Raw genomic sequence first — 16520 nt, forward strand, 5'->3', positions numbered from 1 at the left:
GATGGATCAGGCACGACATGCTAAGGATTTGTAGGTAACCTGATCTGACCAAAATCCATGGGAGATTACTGACAGCTTGCTTTTAGCAACATTTCCCACTGTTGCTTTATTTTAATAAGCCGGTCTAAGTAAAAAATGGTTAATGACATGTTACCGGGGACAGCCTCTCCTCCTCCCCCGTCCTCCCTTCCCTCACTCTTCAGGTAAGCTACCTCACAGTAGGAGAGTTAGGACCACACTGTATTCACCATAAGTGGACTTGAAATGTCAGTGTGGGACAAAAGGAAAAAAACTGGAACAAAGAGAAGAAAGTAGTTTTCCCTTCCACAGAGTCTAACTCTGTAGCCTTTAATTGGATTATTAAACCCAGAGAAAAAGGCCCTTTAGCAGTGTTCAAAGTGCACTGACAGACACACTTTGCAATTGTTCTGCTCAAGCGCCTTGCCTTAATGGCTTTAATAATAAATTCAGTTTTCTGGCGGAGATAAATTCCTTCAGAAAGTTTCTCCAATCCAAAAAAATGCAGAATTACTGGAGGGCCCCGATGCCATAATTTGTTTCACAAACCCAAAAGAATATGTTGTGTTTTTTGTTTTGTTTTTCCTGTGTTTTTTTTTTAACCTACTCTTACTTTTTAATTGAATTTATTGGTGTGACATTGGTTAATAAAATTATATAGATTTCAAGTGTATAATTCTATAATACATCATCTGTATATTGTATTGTGTTCGCCACCCAAGCCAAGTGTCCTTCCATTACCATTTATCCTCCTGTATCTTTTTCTACTGCCCCCACAAACCCTTCACTCTAGCAATCACCATAATGTGTGTGTCCATGAGTCTTTTTTTTTCTTTGCTTACTCCCTTCTCCCTTCTCACCCCTCCTCTATTCCCTTCCGCTCTGATAGCTGTCGATCTGTTCTCTGTGTCCACGTGTCTGTCTCTACTCTGTGAGTTTATTACATTTATTAGACTCCACATGTAAGTGAAATCACAGGATACTTGTCTTTCTCTGACTGGCTCGTTTCACCTACCATACTACTCTCCAGGTCCATTCATGTTTTCCAATAGTTCACATTAGGTAAGACTTCTTGCTTTTTTATAGTTCAGTAGTATTTCACTGTGTAAATGTACCACAGCTTTTCTTATTCACTCGTCTACTGATGGGCAGTTGGGCTGATTCCAAATATTGGCTATTGTAAATAACGCTGCAATGAACAACATTAGGGTGCTTATATTCGTTCCAATTAGAGTTCTAGAATTCTTTGGATATATTCCCAGAAGTGGAATTGCTGGGTCATGAGGCAGTTCCATTCTTAATTTTTTTTTTTAGGTAACTCCAAAGAGTGTATTCTGGGAGGTAATTGGTGTTAGAGCAAGATAACCTTCCTCTTATCTGGAGACCCCATGTTTTGGGGGAAGGGGTGTCCATCTAGCCTTCCTTCTGCCTGGAATCTCCGTTTCTCACCACAAGGAAGCCTATTCCAAGGAACCTAGTCATCCTGTCAGACCCACCAGTGAGTTCTCGGACTTCCCAGGTGAGTCCCTCTCTGCGCTGGGGTCCCACAGCAAGTAACTTTTAGAGAACTTTCCCCTTGTTTTGTAATTATTATTCTTTCCCTTGGCTTCTGGCTCCTTAAGAACAGAGGCTGCTGCTTGTCTTCCCTTTTTTTCTCTTGTAGCAGCAGCTTGGTCCGTGTGCATTCTTTGTGCCATCTACTCTTTCTTTTCCTACTTTTGTCAGTGTGTACGTGTGTGTTTCTGCCTCAATTTCATCATCTGTTTATCATTTTTGGGGGTTATAGTTTCCTTGTGTCCCACCTGAATCCATTTACACATTAAGGTAAAATATAAATAAAGTTAAAGTGGCTATTTTTTTGTTGGAAAAATTTTTAAATAATTTACAGCACAAGGCCATATTCAAAGAAAAGTAATAAATTAAATCTTATATTCTAAGCAAATTTCTTTATTTCTATTCTCAGTAGATAAAAAAGTTGCTTTTTTTCCAAATAAGAATAGGTATTTGTTATAATTTTGATTGTGTACCTTCTATTTTATTCATATGAATAAAAGAATTGTTCCTGTGATATCTTTTATCATTTAGTCTTAAACATAAAATAAGGTGAGCCAATATACTGGTACAGAAATTGGTGCCCCAGAGGCAGGAGTCTATAAATAACCTATCAGTTTGTCCTTTTTTTACTTTATATGTGAAGCACGAAGCATCTTTCATGGCTGGAATGCAACATCAAATAATTTTCACTATCATAATATACTTATTCATTTGTTTGAACTACTTGTGTTGCAAGTAAGTTGAACAATGTTAAACATATCAATTCCCTTAATTGTGACAGGAAAGAAAATAACATATGCTTTATTGTGATGGGTTAATCCAGGATAATTTTTTTTTGTCAACACATCCACTGCAAAAAAAATGATTTCAGTTATAAATGAATTCAGTTATAGTACTTATTCTTACTGCTTTTATTTCTAATGAATCATTTTGAAAGTGTCATGACATTTTGCTCAGTCAGATAATTAATCTGTAGTTTTCCTTAATACTCATTGCAACTCTATGAATCGTGTTATAGCTAAGAAGAGATGTTGTGTACAAAAATCATGGCACATGGGATGACGTGTAGTAACTGCATGTTCGAGTCAAGGCCATCCACTCAGCAGGCTTCCTTCATCACTTGGTTAGTGCCCTTACTGCTCAATTAAATTGAATGTGTATAATTTGTTTCTTAAATATTTTCTGTCACTTGTGGAATATTTTAGGAGTGAAGTTGCTAGCTATGCACTTTCTTTTCAGCTTTAGTACAAACTGACTTTCAAACAACTTGAATCCATGTACCTCCTACCAACATTGTATGAGAGTTTTGGTCTTTTCCCATCATTGACTCATTTGGTGTACTTTTTTTTCTTCTTCTTCTTCTTCTTTTTTTTTTTTTTGTCTTTCTGGGGCTCCATAGTGGTATCTTATTATGGTTTCACTTTGTATTTTTTAAAATAGAGGAACATTTTTAGTAATATGGATTGAATTGGGGACAGGACATTTTGGGTATAGATTTAACAGGACTTGGAACTTGGACATGAGAGGGTGATAGTAGAATAATCGAGGTTGAAAGGTAGGATAGCTGACATGATGACAATGACATTTTGAAGGATAGGGACATAGCCAAATAAAGGGTTCTGGGGAGAAGATGATGAACTCATTTGAGTTTGACATATATTTAATACTTTAATCGGATTAGCATAATTTTAGATTTATCAGAGTATTACCACTCCCATATCATTAAAAACATAGTTGTTTCCCTAACAGGCTTGGCTCAGTGGATAGAGCATCGGCCTGTGGACTCAAGGGTCCCAGGTTTGATTCCCATCAAGGGTATGTACCTTGGTTGCGGGCACATAACCAGTAGAGAGTGTGCAGGAGGCAGCTGATAGATGTTTCTCTTTCATCGATGTTTCTAACTCTCTCTCCCCTCCCTTCCTCTTTGTAAAAATTCAATTATATATATATATAGAATGGCAAAAGGCATATTTAAAAAAATAGTTGTTTTTTATAAAGGGCAAGTTCAACTCATATTAGCCATTCTGTAATAATAAATCATAGTATGCTTTGAAAAAGATACCAGAAATCATTAAAGGGCTTTACAAAAGATACAAACTTCTGAAAGGCTAGATGTATATGCTATTACCCAATTCTTTGTAATATGTTTTTGCTTTATTGATGGTGAATTTCCACAAAAATATAAAAATTTTACATAGATCTAAAGTCATAAACTTGGAAAAATGGATGAATTTTTTGGTAATTTGGTTAGGTGGACATTTTAAAAGGTAATTGACTATTATAAGGATAGATATTAAGACAAAGTTCCTAATGTTGTCAAAGGACTGCAAAGGACATGAGTCACAATTTAATCTATAGAAAACTCAAGCAGTATTAAAGTTTGATTGTTCTAAAAAAAAAAAAAAAATGTCACTATTCAGGCACTCTCCCTCCAAGGAGCATGCCTGTACCATTTCCTCTCCCCACAGGCACATGGCTCCTAAATTCAAGGGACACCATGAGACTCGCAGCCAGAGGAGCAATGGGAAGTGGCAGCTCCTCCCAGGCTCACCCTCTGACCCTGTCTCCAAGACCCCCCTTTCTCTGACTTCCCAGGGAGCCAGGGCAGCCCAGTCTAGACTTGCCTGGTGCTTCTTCTATGACCTTCCTTATTTCACTGTCAGTGTGTTTTGCTGAGGTCAATAAATTATTATTTGCCTTTCTACAAAGAAGAAGGAGGAGAAGGAGGAGGAGAAGGAGGAGGAGAAGGATGAAAAGATGGAGGAGAATAAGAAGACACCACTAAGTTTATTTAAAAAAAAAATTACTTCACAAGTATGGATCCTTAAATAGTAGAGGAACTTTAAGTAATATACTGATATATTGGCTTTAAATATAAAAATTGAATTTGGTATCTTCTTCCTTCCTCCCAAAAAACAATTTATTCCTATACACAACAATTTCTGTGTTTTAGTAACTGGGAAGATCTGCTCATGATAAAGATCTATTCTATGAGGTATGGCTAATTCCAAGATCTTGAAAATAAACATTCTTCTCCCCCTCCCCCCCCCAAAAAAATTTTTTTTCTGAATACTATTAGGTTAAATAATTAAATTTAGAAATAAGTTGTGGTCCTTGTAGTTGAAAATTTTACTGGAAACTTGTCTTGAAGGTTAGAGGGTGTTTGGCTTTGTTCTTTTGCTTACCTTTGGAGTTCATGCTAAAACTTCCAGGCTGAGTTAGTTGGGTTGTGAGGAGGTTATAACTGAGTAACGGCCCTCCCTCCAAATCCTTAGAGCATGTCACACTAACAGGTTATTTCTCTCTCATCATAGACCAGTGGTGGTCTGTAGGATTTTACTTCATGTAGCTGAGACCTTTGAGATCACCAGGGAAAATGGATTAAGTCCTTGGTATCTGGGAGCATTTACACCTCTTTATTTTTATTTATTTTATTTATTTTTTTTAAATATATTTTATTGATTTTTTACAGATAGGAAGAGAGAGGAATAGAGAGTTAGAAACATCGATGAGAGAGAATCATTGATCAGCTGCCTCTTGCACACCCCCTACTGGGGATGTGCCCGCAACCAAGGTACATGCCCTTGACCGGAATCGAACCTGGGACCTTTCAGTCCATAGGCAGACACCCTGCCACTGAGCCAAACCGGTTTTGGCCATTTACATCTCTTTAGAAAGATTCAGTCAACAACAGCTATTGGTTGCCCCTTTTCATTATTATTCATAGAAATTACTAATAGGAAATAACAGTTGTTACTTAGATAATTTCTTTTGGGGAAGGTATGTCCATAAAATCAGCTACTATTTAGAACAGTGATTCCCAAAGTGGTCTATATCGACCCCCAGGAATCTATGACAACCTGCAAGGGGTCTACGTCAGTGAAAAAAAAATTTGGGGGTCCATGAAATGAAAATGGGGGTCCACGATAGTGGATCTCAACATACACTGATAGTACCTATTTACTTACATCATATTATCTTATAATATAAAAACATATAAATTATTTATAAAAGTACCTATGAAGTAAAAAATTTATTATATATGTTTATAAAATTGTGTAAGTTGTAGGATAAAAACCTGCACATGATGATATACCAGTATCATCTTGTTACAAGCATACGCGCAGTAAACATTCTTGCCAATTTTTGTCTCAAAGCTTTGCGAACTTGCACCGACTTGTTCAATTCGTCACTCTATAAATATGAATGTGAGAAAAATACGTTCATTCGTTTCCTGAATCTTGAATAGGAAAGTGCTGAGAAAATATTTAAAAAAATATAAACTGGTAGTTTATCATACAAATTATAGTGAATCAGTGTTATTTTGTTTGAGAATGCCGGAGAAAAGTAGGTACATTATTTTTTATTAAATTTTAACACTAAACTTCACTACAGTTAGAAATTTACAAAAAAATCAATATCAGGTAAGTAGGGGGTCTACCCAAAACCGAAAAACATGGCAAGGGGTCTACAGCACAAACAAGTTTGGGAACCTCTGATTTAGAACAAGAAGGCAATGTTTTCACTTGGTGATAGTTACCAAGATGGCTTAAAGTTCCCCTTAACTTGGCTAAAATTTTTTTAAAAATGTGTTTTATTGTTTTTTTTACAGAGAGGAAGAGAGAGTGACATACATGCCCTTAACCAGAATGGAACCTGGGACCTTTCAGTCCACAGGCCGATGCTCTATCCACTGAGCCAAACCGGTTTTGGCAACTTGGCTAAATTTTACACAGCTTTCTTCCTGATTCTAGGCTCCTCACTTTAGACAACTTGTAATTTTTTCCCCTGTCTCTTTGGAATGTACATCATCTACAACTCAGGATTGCCTGTCTCAAGGGATTGTAAGGCATTCCTCTGAAATGAAATAATAAAGAATGAAAAAAAGATCTGACTTTTTTTTTTAAATATATTTTATTGATTTTTTACAGAGAGTAGGAGAGAGTGATAGAGAGCTAGAAATGTTGACGAGAGAGAAACATCGACCAGCTGCCTCTTGCACACCCCCTACCGGGGATGTGCCCACAACCAAGGTACATGCCTTTGACCGGAATCGAACCTGGGACCTTTCAGTCCACAGACTGATGCTCTACCACTGAGCCAAACCGGTTTCGGCGAAGATCTGACTTTGGATGTTGGGTACACAATGCAAATATATAGATATTATTTCACAGAATTGTACACTTGACAACCTATATAATCTTGTTAACCAAATGTCGGCCCAACATATTTAATTTTAAAAAAATACATTTTAAAAAAGACAGTGCCCTACATCTCAATCTCTGTGTAAGGTAGGAGTCTAACTTCTGTAAGTACCAAGTACAAACACAGATGGCCTAATCACCTCTGATATTCTTCAGGACTTTGCTTAACCAGCTAAACCCAACACTTAAAACTCTCATGCCCTTTGTTTCATGGGAGTTGAATTCCATGTCTCACCCATAATACATTAGTTTTAAATGAAGTCTTCCTTGCCTGTTTTACTCCTTCCAGTGCAATTTTTCTTTGTCAAGAGAAACCAATATGTAATTCAGGAATAATTTTCAAATATAAGTGCTTTTTAGTTACTGTCCTAATTATCCTATAAACATTCTTATGATGGGGTTTAGCATTTTGTGTATATTTTCTTTTCCCCCCCTTAAAATCCTTAGAAAAACACAACTTTTAATCAACAGTGGGTATTTCTTTTGAAAACATTGACCACCATCTAGTTGGTCCGAAGGTTGTGGGTTATTGTTAAGCTGAAAACATTGACCACCATCTATAAGTATTTTTTTAAATGTTAATTTTCCTTCTCTTAGTATTGCAACTCAATCCTAAAGAGATTTTCAAAGTGTGGACAAAGCTTTAATTAAAAAAGGTGTTCAAATTAAGGTGTTATTTATAAAAGCTAAATTAAGATTCATCCAATTCATGAGAAAATACTAATGATATGATGTTAAATAATAAGATAAGAATTAAATGGCATAATCAGTACCAGGATGTAAACAGTGGTTATCTTTGGTTGGTTGATTATTGGTGATTTTTATTTTCTTTTGTATATTTTTCTGTATTTTAAAATTTAAAACCCTAATTTAAAAAATATTATTTTAAAATGTCAGCATGAAACTTTTTCACTGACTGTCCTGAATATCTAAAAGAAAAACAACCAAGCACTTTGCTTTTCAGGATCACTAGAAGTTTTGTTTGTTTGTTTTTAATTTATCTTAGGATAAATGCTTTTCCAAAGTGACATTTGAAATGTTTCTGTATATCACTATTTATAAACTTTAGTGTTAGTTATAATTATATACTTTTAAATTTTATATTATGAGATTTTGAGTTATTGAATGATTACAGCTTTTTCTAATGTAAGAAATTATTATTATTTGTATGAACTAGATTTTACTTTGGGGAAAACTACTTTTTTAGTCACTCCAAAATGAACAATGTTCATCATTATGAAGATTTTTATTGTTATATTTGTTTTTTTATGGCACAATACTTTACAAGTAGAGCATCACATTTCCAAAGTGCTAAGGAGTATTTTGCCGTGAAGTAATTACATATAAATTCTGATTACATACAGAGCAGGTTAAAAGCTTCCTCCATAGTCTCAGTTGGCTTATGTCCTTAATTCTTCTACAGTGTCTGCAGTAACATTGTCCGATAGTCTATGCCCCTTTCTTGTACAGCCTTCCTCAGTAAGGTAAGGTAGTTGACTGGCAGATTAGCTTGTTCTGGATTTAAAAGGGTTTGTCTCTGGACCTGGAATGGGGCCCTTTTCACTTTTTGTAACACTGTGGCTTGGGAAAGAGCGAACTAACCAACACAAATAGAGTACTTAATCTTCATTTGTCAAAGCTGTGGGTGCTCTGCTTCTTCAATTTCTACAAAGAAAAGTTAAATACATTTCTGCAAGATTCAATTCTACAAATTTTCTATTTTTAAGTTGTGCAAATAAGTTTTTATGGCTTAGTAAGAACAATAAATAAGAAAAACAAGTCAACGTTTATTTGAATCTGCGGTGGAATAACATTATTTGCCTTACTTGTGAATTATTTTTCTGTTCCAATTTATCTATAGTAATTACTGTGATATTACAAGATGGCCATATTAAAGTTTGTAATGCATGGGAATTCAGGATATGAAAAGTCTGTTTTAATGAGACTTAAAACAAATTTTATAAAAACATGTAACATGAATTCACACCTTAAAGAAGTAAAGACTAAATTCTGTCCATTAGTAAACATATGCAGTTACTATACCTGTATTTGATTAAAAACAGTTGTGTCTTTTTTTAGATAGCTGCGTTTTTTTCAGTTTCACTGTGAATTCCCAAAAGCGATCCTAGAAAAGCTTTTGAGTTTGAAACTACTATGTACTCTTTTTTATTTGATTGGTATAAATTTATTTATTTATTTATTTATTTATTTATTTATTTATTTATTGCTAAATGATTTAATTATTTTTATCCCAGGTTACATTACGGAGGTGGTTAGGATCGTAGAATAATGACTTACAGAGATTACTTAGGTCACATTTCAGTGTCAGAAACCCATGCCCATTTGCTGAGGGCCTCCTAAATGCACATCGCTATCCTCACTTAAAAGAATCAGGGGACTCTGATGCTTGACGGCACCAAAGCAAGAGGATGCATACTCCCCTATGCTTCAGAAATACAGGTTCTTCTCAGAAGAACTGTCCTACCTAATAAATGGAAAGCTTATATAAAGGTGGGTAACTCAGTTTAGCAGGAAGAAAGCAGGGAGAAAATATTTATTTTCTTATAAAATAGTATTCTGCTGCATTACTTGTATCACTTAGGAGCCTGGCAGGAAACAAATGGCACACTTCACTCTGGTAATTAGGCTCATTTAATGAATGGGCTATTTGTAATGTGTGGGCAGAATCCAGGTAAATCAAGAAGGCTAACAACTGTAGGGGATCTATGAATTCCAAGTGGCAGGAAGAAAAAGTGGTGACAGAATCCTGAGAGAGCTGTAGCTGAAGGAGAGAAGGACCAGGCAGGAGCTGTGGCAGAGAGGGGACCAGAGGACCAGGGGACCCTCATGTCTCTTCCCTTCCATCATCTGACTGGCTACTGCTGCTTCTCATTAGTCAAACTCAAGCAGAATCGAGAAGGCAAGGCACCCAGGTCAGCTTCCTAGGCACAGAACATGATAGAGAAGGACCAAGAATATATCTGCAAGGAAAATGGAGGAGATGCAGCACCCTGTTTGGGATTTGATCATAAATTTTGAGGTAGTACACATGTAACATGGTATTTTTTTTGTTTGTTTGTTTGTTTTAGCATTTCCATGAAGTAAATAGGTGAACTCGACAGGATTAGCACATTTGACATGCAAATGAACTAATACTAATTTGCCAAAACAATATTGGAATTATTTTAGAACAATACCTGTAAGACAACTAACTTGTATTTTAAACACCCAGTAGTATAAATAGTAGATGATTCATTTGTGAGCCTCAGCTTTCATGAGTCAGTGTGAATTTTAGCCTAAGAATCAGCATCTTGGGTGTAGAATAATACCAAGCTCCTCAGATTCCCTGGGGCAGGGTGAGGTAACCTAAGTTATGCTAGCACCAGGTAAGATTAGGTGTTATAGGTACATGTTTTATGGCACTCTCTGTACTACTTCCAAGGTCAATAGCATTGTTTGCCATACCTTAATCACTATGGAGTATTGTAGAGAAAATTCATTTTAGTTTGGCTCATGTATAAATAATGGTAGTTTTAAGTTGAACCTGGCAAAAAATAAAATAAAAAATAAATAAAAAATAAAACAAAGGAGGAAATCTTAGATTATAGAAATGAGTTGGCTATTTTCAAGAGAACTAGAGTGATAACAATTACAATGTTTCTTTAATTAAATATATTCCTTCTGTAAGTAATTTAATTTTAGGACTTCAAATTAAATGTTACTTAGTAACCATTAATTTATAGTAGCAAATGGGCATTTCATTAACTGTTATATTTTCAATATGAATAATAATTTGATTAGTAAAAATTCATAAAACAAAGTATTATTGAGGCAACACTTAAAGCAAGATGTAGGAGAAAATATTAACTGGAAACTGTGGAATTTCCCTGAACAAATTGATTTATCTGAATAGGAAAACATTGCACATGCCATGCAGATATTCCAGGGAAATGTACATACTGCACATGTAATATATTATGAGCCTTCTTTTTTGTTTATGGAATCTAGTGGTATAAAACACTTTAAAATTTATTTTAAAGTGTCAAAAGCATAATTCTATATCTTTAGAGTTAATGATATTTTTTTTTTTCTCTTTGCCTTAAATCCAAGAGGATTCTTTTATATGATTTCTGTTCACTTTGAGTGCAACCAATTTTTTTCTCTGGTGATTTTTGAACATTATATTTTTCTAGCTTCTTGCTTTGAAGTCATCAATAGCTAAATTGATGATGAATTTTTTGAAACAATAATTTTTATATTTAATTTCTTGTGAACTAGTCACTATTATAATCTATCTACAGGTATATAGATGAAACTCCAGCACCTTCTGTTCTCTGACTTGGCTTTCTATGTCCCTCCTTCCTTCTCCTGTTTACATTATTAAATTCAGATATAGATAAATTTTAATGTGCAACTTCAGGCTATTAAAATTAATAAAGTAAAACGTGGTAAGCTAAACAACTTGATAATTAACTAAATCACCATAACATTTCTACTTTACCTCTCAAAACCCAACTCAATTCTTTAAATTGCTTCTATGCAACCCTTCTGTGACTTTTTACCCAGCCCAGTCCCGATTCATTCATGTGTTTTACCCAGCCCAGTCCCGATTCATTCATGTGTTCTGTGACTTTTTACCCAGCCCAGTCCCGATTCATTCATGTGTTTTGTAAACATTGATTGAGAACCCACTACCTACCGAAAACTGAGCAAAGCCCTGGGAACTCAAAAAGGAATTAAATGCAGCCTGCTCTCAGTGTCTAATAGTGGGGTTAGACATTGCAAGCAAATAAGTACAAGGGCATGTTTTCAGAGCCGCAACAGAGCAAGAACAAGAACCAAAGAGGTAAAATAAGGAACGTGGAAGGCTGCAATGAGAACAGTTCTCACTGGAGAGCCCAGGAAAGAGTACTCCACAAAGCGGTCACAGGTGACCTCTGAAAAATGGTTCGCTGTTTACAGGGCTTATAAACCCCTTAAAATCATGCAAATCAAGAGGCTCAAATCTTCCTGTTCAGTTTAAGAACCCTCCTGAAACTGCCCAGGCCCCTCAAGGGTATGCATATTGGAAAAGCCACCAAGTATCTGAGGGATGTCACCCTAAAGAAGCAGTGTGTGCCATTCCATCTTTATAATGGTGGCGGCGGTAGATGAGCCCAGGTGAAGCAGTGGGGCTGGACACAGGGTCGGTGCAAAAAGAGTGCTGAATGTTTGCTGCCCAGGCTTAAAAATGCAGAGAGCAATGTTGAACTTAAGGCTTTAGACGTAGACTCTCTGGTCACTGAGCAGACTCAGATGATGCGGCATAAAACCCACAGAGCTCATGGGCGGATTCACCCACGCATGAGCTCTCCCTGCCACATGGAGATGATCCTCACCGGAAAGGATCTGATTGTTCCCAAACCAGAAGAGGAGCTGCACGGAAGAAAAAGATGTCCCAGAAGAAAGGAAATCTTACAGTCTGGGAGTAAATTCAGCATAAAGTAAGTCTAATAAAGGTAAAAGCAGAAAAAAAGGAGTACTTCAAAGAGTTCAAAATGGATCTCAAACCTGTGTGTATGTGTGTGTTTGTATGCATGTGTGTGTATGCACGTGTGTGTGTGCATATGTGTGTATTTTAGATTTCTTAAGGATTCCTGGACCTGCCTTTTCATTTCCTTAGGGATTAATATCCTAATTAATAGGATAATTATATTTACAATTATACTCTTGTATAGGACTTAATAGTAATGGAGCATATTATTTAGTGGAAATGTGTCTGATGTGATAGAGAAGTTGTATTTCCCACTCCTGGTTGGCCTGAGTACATTTATGATGGATGTGTGTCCTGCTACTTATATCTCTAACTCATTTAATGAGGTTGTGCTATGTAGGGCTGGTTTATTTTATCTTTGAGTAGCCTTGGAAGACTTTTTACTTGATTATAAACAAAAGAGAGATGAACAGATTTAGGTAAAGAAAAAACTCAGAGAAATCATTTTTTTTTTTTTGTCAGGAAATGGAAATCATTTTTTATTCTGCTGAGAGAAAAGGCACTTTTGTTTATAATATGATTTAATTTTTTAAAAATGTAATTATAGCTTTTAATATAAAGCTTTAGATTCTAAAAACATAATAGTAATTACAATAGACACTACTGAATTCTTTTCTTACATAGATATTTCTACCCAATTGAAGAACTCATTTAACAATGAGGCTTAATATCACATTTATTTGCTACATTGCATGTATCTTAACCAGAATTTGCTATTTTGTAGCAATAGCTTGGGTTTCTTTTTGTGCAGCATTAAGATGCTAATAGCAACTTTTCACCTTTTGCTGGCTAGTTTTGCCTAGTTACAGAATAATTTACTACACTGGCAAAGAGTAGTCAGAAACTGGAATTACTCCGGAGAAAAAGAAATTCTTTAAATTCAAATTGCTGTATTATATTTCAAGCAAATTGTATTAGCTTTTTCAAAGAACCTTATTAAATGCCATTAGCAGCCTTGCCATCCCCATGAGGTAGTAGCTTCTCACTCTATGGATAAAAAAAGAAAAAAGAAAAAAATGAAGTTCAATGATTTGCTCAGAGTCAAAGGAAATGGCTATGTGAGTCTTGATATTGAGAAAAAGTATTATTTCTTAGAAAAGCTTTTAGGGCTTTTACTCAAATCACTGGTCCAGACCTGCCCCACCTTCCTGCAGCCAGAACGTTGCTCAGATCTCTATGTGATTAATCTCAAAACACTTTTAAGCAATTGATATACCAACAAAACCTAAAATGACCCATTATCCAGCATATTTGAAAGAGATTGTGAAGTGTTTCCCATTTATCAAATAAATATTTGAGAAGGCATTGGATGTCTTCTCAGGGTTAACTATACTTATATACTCATAAACCAGTATTTGCTATCTGACATAAGTATCAAAAGAAAGAAAAACCTACAGTTATCTGCTGCCATTTAAGCATTCAAGACACTCAAGGATTTATGTTTCCCTAAAGAATAAGGGTGGTTCTTGGCAGGAATGCACTTTCTGCTTGTAAATAGGTGTGTTCAATATTGTTTTAAAATTTTAAATCATTTTTTAAAATTTTCAATGGTAATTGTCATATATTAGTTTCATTTATACACCCCAATGATTAGACATTATATAAATTACTAAGTGATCATCAGGATAAGTTTCATACTCATCTGATACCACACGTAGTTATTAGAATATTTATTAATTGTATTCCCTATGCTGTACTTTGCATCCCCATGACTATTCTGTTACTACCAATTTGTACTTCTTAATAATCTCTTCACCTTTTTCACCCAATCCTCAACCTTTTTCTCATCTGGCAAATGTCATAATATTCACTGTATCTCTGAGTCTGTTCCTGTTCTGCTTGTTTGTTTATGTTTTTTTAGACTCAATTGTTGTGCCATATTATTATTCATATTTTTTTTTATCTTTTTTTCTGTTTCTTATTAAATCAAACCCTTTAACATTTCATGTAATACTGGTTTGGTGGTGATGAACTCCCTAGCTTTTTCTTGTCAAAGAAGCACTTTATATGTTCTTTGATTCTAAATGATAAATTTGCGGGTTGGGTAACTTGGTTGTAATTCCTTGCTTTTGAAAACATCATTTTGAATATTTCTTACCTGCAAAGCTTCTGTTGATAAGTCAGCTGACAGTTTTATTGGAGCTCCCTTGTAGGTAACTAACTGCTTCTCTCTTGCTATCTTTAAGATTCTTCATCTTTAAACCTCTGCATTTTAATTATGATGTTCTTGGTGTGGGCTTCTTGGCGTTCATCTTTTTTGGGACTCCGATTTCCTGGATTTATACATCTATTTCCTTAACCAGATTAGGGAAGTTTTCTATCATAATTTTTAAAAATGGATTTTCAATTTTTTGCAGTCTCTCTTCTTCCATCACCACCATGATGCCAATGTTGGTATACTTGAAGTTGTCCCAGAGACTTCTTATATTATCCTCATTTTTTAAATTCTTTTTTCTTTTTGCTGTTCTGATTGGGTGTTTTTTTGTTTCCTTATATACCAAATTACTGATTTGATTCTTAGCTTCATCTACTCTACTGTTGATGTCCTGTAAATTGTTCTTCATTTCAGTTAGAGTATCCTTAATTTTTGACTTGTTCTTTTTTATGGTTTTCATATGTTGTTGAAGTTCTTTTTAAGTTCATCTACTCCTCCCCTAAGTTTACTGAGTACCACTATAATTAGTGTTTTGAACTGTGCATCTAGTAGATTGCTTGTCTCTTTTATTTTAGTTCTTTTTTCTGGGGTTTTGTTCTGTTCTTTCATTTAGGACATGTTTGTTTGTTTCCTCATTTTGGCAGCCTCCCTGTGTTTGTCTCTAAGTATTAGGTAGAGGTGCTACATCTTCCATATTTGGTAGAGTGGCCTAATGTGGTAGGTGTCCTGTAGGGTTCAGTGGCACAGCCTCCTCATTCACTCAAGCTGGGCATTCCAGATATGCTCACTCCCTCACCCCCACTCCCCAGTGTAGGCTGTGTATACCCTCCTGTTGTATTTGAGCCTTGATTGATGTTGGCACAGCAGTGGAAGACATTTATCCCCAGGCCTATTTGCATGCAAGGACTGGCTGCAACCACCATGTGGGTTTGGTGCGGCCTACCACATGGAGCAGGACTTACTTCAACAGGGCTCTGGTGTCTGCTGAGTATGCCTCTTGAGTATGTCACTTGTGGATATGGTTGGGTTGTACTTCACTGTGGTCTGAAGCTGCCCACTAGGTGTGCTAGCTCTGGAGTCTTCCAGGAGGTGCAGGCCAAGGTAAGCTGCTGCTTGTGTTCTTCTGAGGGTCTCCTGGCTTAATGGCTGGGATCTGCAGATGGCTGCTACTTGTGCTGGGCTTAGAGGTGCCCAGGTAAGGCCAACCTATAAACCAAGGCCAGTTGCCATTAGCGCCAGAATTGGGACCACTTAGCAAGAGGTACAGGTCATGCTAAAGCCAAATATGCTGCTTTTTTGAGAGCATGAGCCAAGACAGGTCATTCACATAGAAAAGATACTGAAAACAGCAAGTTGGTGGGGCAGGATCATAAGGAATGGCTGGGGTGGGACAAACAGTGTGAACCAGGTTGATAGAGGAAGATATGGTGCCTCCTGCTGGCTCTGTAATGGGCAGGGATGACTTAGAACAGGAACAATGTCCTCTGCCTTTTATCTGGCATAAAGCCTCTCCAGCTCTTGCCATGATGCCAGAAATTTCAGTTCCTCTTCGTATGTCCTCTGTATCTTTTGAGATACTGTTCCAGTGCTGGAGCTCAGAGGGAGTGAGTCTGAGTAAGTCTGTGTGGGAGCACTTTAAGAAGGACCGCCTGAGACTGCAGCAGACCTCTGTCTCATTCAGTCACAATCCCCACTGGCTTTTATAGCTAGAAGTTATGAGGACTTATCTTCCTGGCACTTGAACCCCTGGCCGGGGGCCTGGTGTGAGGCTGAGACCCCTTGTTCCTCAGAGGGGGTCTCCATAGCCAGGATATCCCTCCCGATTTTTTATCCAGCATGTGGAACCAGCACATTCTGTAACCCGACCTCTCCTACCAGTCTCAATGTAAGATATTGTTAAACTTTAATAGAAGATAATTTCCATTTCATCAATTGATTTTGGAATTTTTATCATTTTATTTACCCTGTATTCTTTGCCACCCCCTAGAATGCATGCAGAAACACCCTCTCTTTTTCTGAATAATTTGGAAATGCATATGGAATAAAATGAACCACT

The 16520-nt window shown here is 36.2% G+C and overlaps 1 pseudogene across 1 annotated transcript; it reads left to right on the top strand.

Annotated features, from left to right (window-relative positions):
- The first annotated feature begins 11752 nt into the window (after positions 1 to 11752).
- LOC311626024 (large ribosomal subunit protein uL22-like) lies at positions 11753 to 12247 on the top strand (annotated as a pseudogene). The gene has a single exon. The product of its transcript is annotated as a large ribosomal subunit protein uL22-like (transcript).
- Positions 12248 to 16520: the final 4273 nt, after the last annotated feature.

Source organism: Pipistrellus hanaki, assembly GCF_964339955.1.
Source record: "Pipistrellus hanaki genome assembly, chromosome: 7".
NCBI classification, from domain to species: Eukaryota; Metazoa; Chordata; class Mammalia; order Chiroptera; family Vespertilionidae; genus Pipistrellus; species Pipistrellus hanaki.